Raw genomic sequence first — 8,028 nt, 5'->3', positions numbered from 1 at the left:
CGACTCTTAGCGACCCCATGGACTGCAGCCTACCAGGCTCCTCTGTCCATGGGATTTTCCAGGCAAGAGGACTGGAGTGGGGTGCCATTGCCTTCTCCGCATGACTGAGCTACTGAACTGAACTGAGTCTTAATTTCCAGGGCCCTTCCCGTGGTTTCTTCAAGTATTTTACTTACCTCTTCCTTTTGGCTCCTTTGCAAATTTATTTATCACTGGGTTCAGTAGTTTGTGATTTGCCTTATTTTTTCCTTCAATTTCTTGTTAAAAATGAAAAAACTCAGCTTTTTCCTGTGCTCTTTTTCTGGGTAGGAAAAAGTTGTTTCTTCCTACTGTGTGTTTCTTCTCTGTGTCTCCTTTAATCTTCACAAAAAAACACTTCACTTCTGACACTTCTGAATACCAGAAGTGCGTCGTTTAAAAAGTATTTTCTCATGTCTCTAACATGATCCCCTACCACTTATCTTCCATATTAATTATGTAGTTTTGAGTCATTTATCTCGTTTTCTGTAATTTTTAGTTGTGTACTTTAAAATTATTATACTGCATTACAAGAATTCTTCGTTTCTGTTTTTGTTCTACTATATTGTATTTTCTTTTATTCTACTTTCTCACAGTTTACATTCTGCTAAAATGTGAGCAGGATGAAGGCCCTACAACAGAGCCTTTCACATAGTCGATTCTGAATACCCTTTGTTGAGTTCTTGTCATACTACTGCAATATTTTTATGACTCATTTCTCGTCTTTGAATATGTTTTTAAGTTTTTAAAATTTTCATCAGTTTATTGCATATCCACTACTGTCTTCCTCTGTTCACTCCAATACAGCATCAATGCTGTTGCTCAGACATTCCTACTTCTCCTAACACTTTACATTTCCTGTTATTCTCACTTGGTATACTCGCCCCCCAGTTACCTACCTGGTTCAGTTCCCTCATAACCTACTCCACATCCCCACTCCCTGCCTCACACTGCTTGTTTTCTCTTCCTTGTTTTTCTCCATTTTACTTATCATTACCAACTGGGAATACCCACAACAGTATAAGCCCCACTGAGCACACAAATGGGATTTCTGCATTTTTCCCTCACTGGTATATCCCCAGACCTAAACAGTCCTTGGCATATCGAAGGTATGCAACAAATGTTGGAAATACTATTTTTACGTGACTTTGATTTTTTAAAAAATTTGCTTCAACCTTTGAATTTGAACAGTTTTGTTTTTGATGAGACTAGTTTGCATAGTTCACAGGATGTCTTTTTCATTGTTTCCTGCTCTGTGAATTCAAACCATGCTCCCTTGTTGTGGAATCTGGAGTTACAAAACACACCTCGAAGGACAGTCAAGATATTGGAGTACAGTTTATTATGCCAGCGGGTCCAAGGGGAATCAGTTCCCAACAAGGACCCTGATGTTTCTGAGAGGCCCAGTTTTATACCGCACCGCAACCCCCACCCCTGCCGCCCCCACTAAGTGACTGGTTACATATTAGCAACCTCTTTGTTGTATGTGATTGAGTTTTACAAGTAGGTTAGGAGAACAAACAGTTAAGGTTAAAGTGGGGGAACAATGATTATACATCAAGGGGGGATGTCTCCATGGTTATTCTGACAGGGGCAGCCTGACCTCAACTACAATCTCTGTTTGTCACCTGTAGGGAGGGAAGTCTCCAGGAGACCTGGTTTTCACTAGCAACAGTTTTGTCACTCTTGGGCAAGGTTCAGGCCCAGTTCACATCCTGTCTTTAAGATGGATGATAGGCTTCAAGATGGAGTCTCTCCTGCTTTCCTCACACTGGCCCCAACACCCTAACAGATTCCTCCTTAGAAAAGGAAAGGCCTCTTTAAACTCAGTTTGAACTCATAGATTCATTCTGTCTAGATGTGGCTTCCTTACAAAGATACTGAATAGGCTTTTTCTTTTTTTATACCCCTCGTTTGAGAGGGTACGTTTATCATTTTGCTGCCTGCTCTCAACCAATGAAATACATTCTTGTCTCTGACCATTTCAGTGCCGCTGTAGGTGATTCGTATTGCGTAATCCTTCATGGAGAGAATGTAGATTGGAAGAATATTTTCCTGTGGATCTCTTCTCAATGAATCAAAGATAAAATTTCAGGCTCCAATAATTTATAATGTATTATTTGGAAGGCAAGTTGTAGGAGAATGTTTTCCTAAAGAAACATTTATTTGTGCTCTGAGGAAGCAATATTCAGCCCCAAGGGGTGTGCAAGATGAACTACTGTGATGCAGAGACATTTACAGGAACTTCTATTTATATCTTTTCTGACTCTAAAAATAAGATTTAATTATTTACTGTAAAAATTGCAACTGGACCGTTGTTAAGTTTATATCAGATGGTTTTCAGGTAAAGTTATTGAGTTCTGAGGGCCAAGGCGGGAGTGTGCATTTGTAGGATTGGACAGTAACACTAACTGAATTTCTTTGTCTGTTGTGACTATTGCAGTTTGTGTATACCCCTACAGATTCTATATTGTTCATATTATATATTTAATATATAGAATTAATATGACATCCGTGTACTATAAGTATTATTTGTATACGTTATCACCCTACAAATTATATTTCTCTAAATTTCACTAAATTAACTTTGGAAAAATTTATCCATATCGTCTATTATCATTAGCCATGGACTATGCCTGGGTGCTTGGGCTGCATGTGTGATGTTTGTTTCATTGCAGGCTGAGCAGTGTATCGAGGGTCCATCCACCACGTGCTGTGTGTGGCTCAGAAAGCCCATTTTGTGACCCCTGTGTTCTGAACCATGAGAGCAGAGAGGCAGCTGTTCCATCCAGGGTGGGAGGACTCAATGGCCCTCTTGGAAATGGAATTTTGCCTCTTCGAGTGTGCAGTGTGATGTTCCCACCATGTATTGGTAATACAAGGATTTGGTGGGGGTTTTTTTAGTAAGATAGCATATGTATGTAAGTTTTTAGAATTTGTACTAGAAGTCAAAGAGCTTCTCACTTTTAACTAGTGGTAAAGAATCTACCTGCCAATACAAGAGATACAAGAGATGCAAGTACGATCCGTGGGTCAGGAAGATCCCCTGGAGGAGGAAATGGCAATCCACTCCAGTATTATTGCCTGGAAAATACAATGGACAGGGGACTCTGGTGGGCTACAATCCAAGGGGTCGCAGAGTCGGACATGACTTAGCGACTGAGTACATACACATATGCCTGAAGGGACCTTGAAATATAAATGCCGTCACCATAGTGATGGGGTTATTTTTTTTTAATATAATGTATATATTAATACAATAATGTGTTCATTACATGAATTAGTTACTTCTTTGGAGTTATATGTTCACACACATTTTACTATTGGTGACAAACATTGCATTAGGGTTATGGTGAAGGTTTATGAAAAAGTTAGCCTCTCCTTTCCTGTTTACCATCTTTGTAGCCTACCATGTGGGAGAAGGCAATGGCACCCCACTCCAGTACTTTTGCCTGGAAAATCCCATGGATGGAGTAGCCCAGTAGGCTGCAGTCCATGGGGTCACTAGAGTCAGACACAACTCAGCGACTTCCCTTTCACTTTTCACTTTCATGCATTGGAGAAGGAAATGGCAACCCACTGCAGTGTTCTTGCCTGGAGAATCCCAGGGATGGGGGAGCCTGGTGGGCTGCCGTCTATGGGGTCGCACAGAGTCGGACACGACTGAAGCGACTTAGCAGCAGCAGCCTACCATGTGAATCAAATTCTCCTTATTAAAGCCTGACTCCTTTGCTACCTTGAGACTTACACACTAAGAATTTCTGGAAATGGACACCGAAGTCAGTATTTTAAGCAAGTAACTGAGGTGACTCATACACACCAAAATGTAAGAACCACCGTGTTAGATGATGATTAAATATTTTTCTTCAATCTTAATTTTCAAAACAACTAGGCCCATTAGTACCTGTACTGTTGAAATTAGACTATTATAAAAAATAAAATTAAGATAGTTAACTGAAGAACTTTTTGAACACTCCCTAATTTCCTTCCTGAAAAAGTTGCCTTAAAACTTTCTTGGGTGCAATCTCAAAAATGGCAGAATGATCTCTCTTCGTTTCCAAGGCAAACCATTCAAGGTCACAGAAATCCAAGTCTATGCCCCGACCAGTAATGCTGAAGCAGCTGAAGTTGAACGCTTCTATGAAGACCTACAAGACCTTCTAGAACTAACACGCAAAAAAGATGTCCTTTTCATTATAGGGGACTGGAATGCAAAAGTAGGAAGTCAAGAGATACCTGCAGTTAACAGGCAAATTTGGCCTTGGAGTACAAAATGAAGCAGGGCAAAGGCTAACGAGTTTTTGCTAAGAGAACACACTGGCCATAGCACACTCTTCCAACAACACAAGAGAAGACTCTACACGTGGACATCACCACATGGTCAACACCGAAATCAGACTGATTATATTCTTTGCAGCCAAAGACGGAGAAGCTCTATACAGTCAGCAAAAACAAGGCCAGGAGCTGACTGTGGCTCAGATCATGAACTCCTCACTGCCAAATTCAGACTTAAATTGAAGAAAGTGGGGAAAACCACTAGAGCATTCAGATATAACCTAAATCAAATCCCTTATGATTATACAGTGGAAGTGAGAAATAGATTTAAGGGACTATATCTGATAGACTCTACAGAGTGCCTGATGAACTATGGATGGAGGTTCATGACATTGTACAGGAGACAGGAAGCAAGACCATCCCCCAAAAATAGAAATGCAAAAAAGCAAAATGGCTGTCTGACGAGGCCTTACAAATAGCTGTGCAAAGAGAAGCAAAAAGCAAAGGAGAAAAGGAAAGATATACCCATTTGAATGCAGAATTCCAAAGAATAGCAAGGAGAGATAAGAAAGCCTTCCTAGGTGATCAATGCAAAGAAATAGAGGAAAACAATAGAATGGGAAAGACTAGAGATCTCTTGAAGAAAATTAGAGATACCAAAGGAACATTTCATGCAAAGATAGGCTCGATAAAGGACAGAAATGGTATGTACTGAACAGAAGCAGAAGATACTAAGAAGAGGTGGCAAGAATACACAGAACTATATACAAAAAAAAGATCTTCAAGACCCAGATAATCACGATGATGTGAACACTCATCTAGAGCCAGACATCCTGAAATTCGAAGTCAAGTGGGCCTTATGAAACATCACTACAAACAAAGCTAGTGGAGGTGATGGAATTCCAGTTGAGCTATTTCAGATCCTAAAAGATGATGCTGTGAAAATGCTGTACTCAATATGCCAGCAAATTCAGAAAACTCAGCAGTGGCCACAGGACTGGAAAAGATCAGTTTTCATTCCAATCCCAAAGAAAGGCAATGCCAAAGAATATTCAAACTACCACATAATTGTACTCATCTCACACACTAGCAAAATAATGCTCAAAATTCTCCAAGCCAGTCTTCAACAGTATGTGAACCATGAACTTCCAGATGTTCAAGCTGGATTTAGGAAAAAGAAGGCAGAGGAACCAGACATCAAATTGCCAACATTCATTGGATCATCGAGAAAGCAAGTGTTCCAGAAAAACATCTACTTCTGCATTATTGACTATGCCAAAGCCTTTGACTGTGTGGATCACAACAAACTGGAAAATTCTTAAAGAGATGTGAATACTAGACAACCTGACCTGCCACCTGAGAAATCTGTATGCAGGTCAGGAAGTAACAGTTAGAATTGGACATGGAACAACAGATTGGTTCCAAATTGGAAAAGGAGTATGTCAAGGATGTATATTGTCCCCCTGCTTATTTAACTTATATGCAGAGTACGTCATGCAAAATGCTGGGCTGGATGAAGCACAAGCTGGAATCAAGATTGCTGGGAGAAATATCAATAACCTCAGATATGCAGATGACACCACCATTATGGCATAAAGCAAAGAAATAAAGAGCCTCTGATGAAAGTGAAAGAGGAGAGTGGAAAAGTTGGCTTAAAACTCAACATTCAGAAAACTAAGATCCTGGCATCCAGTCTAAACACTTTATGGTGATTGATGGGGAAACAATGGAAAGTGAGAGGTTATATTTTGAGGGGCTCCAAAATCACTGCAGATGGTGACTGGAGCCATGAAATTAAAAGACAATTGCTCCTTGGAAGAAAAGCTATGACCAACCTAAACAGCATATTAAAAAGCAGAGGCATGTCTTTGCCAGCAAAGATCCATCTAGTCAAAGCTATGGTTTTTCCAGTAGTCATGGATGGATGTGAGAGTTGGACTATAAAGAAAGCTGAGCATCAAAGAATTGATGCTTTTGAACTGTGGTGTTGGAGAAGACTCTTGAGAGTCCCTTGGACTGCAAGGAGATCCAACCAGTCCATCCTAGAGGAGATCAGTCCTGAATATTCATTGGAAGGACTGATGCTGAAGTTGAAACTCCAACTGATGTGAAGAACTGACTCATTGGAAAAGACTCTGATGTTGGGAAAGATTGAAGGCAGGAGGAGAAGGGAATGACAGAGGATGAGATGGTTGGATGGCATCACCAAGTTGATGGAGATGAGTTTGAGCAAGCTCCAGGTGTTGGTGAAGGACAGGGAAGCCTGGCGTGCTGCAGTCCATGGGGAGTCAGACAACACTGAGTGACTGAACTGAACTGGAATTTCCTTCCTGTACCTTGTCTGATTACAACCTCTTTCTACTATCCAAGAGTCAAGGTAAGAGAAATGATATTTAAGGAAGCCTGTCAAGGGACTTCACCTTTTTTCACTGTTCTGTCCTAGGATCCAGTTAGACATGAGACAGCTAGTACTTAGTAGTCTGTTGTTGTTTTTTATTGAATTTCTTAAATTGAGTTATTTTTAAATGCTATCATTTCCCCTTTTATCGAAGGTTATAGCTTTAAAATTCACATGATTTTTTGTAAAAATAGTTGAGGACACCATTCAATATCAATTGAGCACTGTCTCCTGTAATGAAGTTCTATGAGGAATTACTTCTAGAATTCGACATTAGGAGAAATTTTTATTCTCATTTAAACCTATCCTCTTTTCTAAGAATCATATAACCGTACATGTAGCTCAAAGGCATATCAGGCAAACGCTGAGGTTTAAGTCCAGTTATGTTACCCTTCAATGCTGTTTGTATTCTTTCATTAGTCCTGACTTCCTACACCATTTAATTAGTTGCTTGATAAAGATTTTTTCATTGCGTATCTTTTATGTAGTCACTTCTAATCCTTTTTGAATGGAACAGTATCTATATTTTTAATGTATATCTGCATATGTAAATTAAACATGAAATGACAGTGAATTTAGAATATAAAAGAATTTGTGTATATGTACAACCACACATGTATGTACATGAACACATGGACACACACCTAGTCCTTTTCTCTTGAAGATACATTTTTTATTCTGTTCTTCTAGCAACCTACTAAGTGTTGGGCACTGTACTAGAAGGGAAAGCCAAAAGATAATTGACTGACTATTTTGGGAGGCATGAAACAAGTTGTTGCTCCTATATCACTTTTTGATAAGGCTAACCTGGACCATTCTATTTAATACGGCATCATGCCCATTCCTTCTCACCCCCTGCACCCTTACTCATCCTTCCCTTTTGTCCATAGCCCTTACCACTTTCTAATGTTAAATGTATTTATGTTTATTGTCTACATCCCCTACTTCGAAGTTCTGTGAGAACAGGATTTATCGGACTTTTTCCATGATTTATTCATCCCAACCACCTTGAGTAATACCTGGCATATAGTAGGTGCTTCATATTTGTTGAATGATTGAATAATTTTAATATAATTGCTGTAGGTACACCTACAAAGGAATGTTTAATTCACTGTGAGGGTGTGGAAAAGGCTTTCATAGAGGAGGTTACAAGAGAGCACAAGGTGGTAACAGAAAGATAATTCAGACACAAGACCAGATGACTCAGAAATAAGAAGGGTAAATTCTATTATTGTGAGAGTATATAATACATAAATTGGTCTAAAACAAGACTGTAGAAAAAGCATTTTAGTGATGTGACAAAAATTCAATTCAACAAACATTATCCAGCAGCTACT

Source organism: Bos taurus, chromosome 9 (genome assembly GCF_002263795.3).
Source record: "Bos taurus isolate L1 Dominette 01449 registration number 42190680 breed Hereford chromosome 9, ARS-UCD2.0, whole genome shotgun sequence".
Taxonomy (NCBI): Eukaryota; Metazoa; Chordata; class Mammalia; order Artiodactyla; family Bovidae; genus Bos; species Bos taurus.
This window is presented reverse-complemented; position numbering follows the sequence as displayed.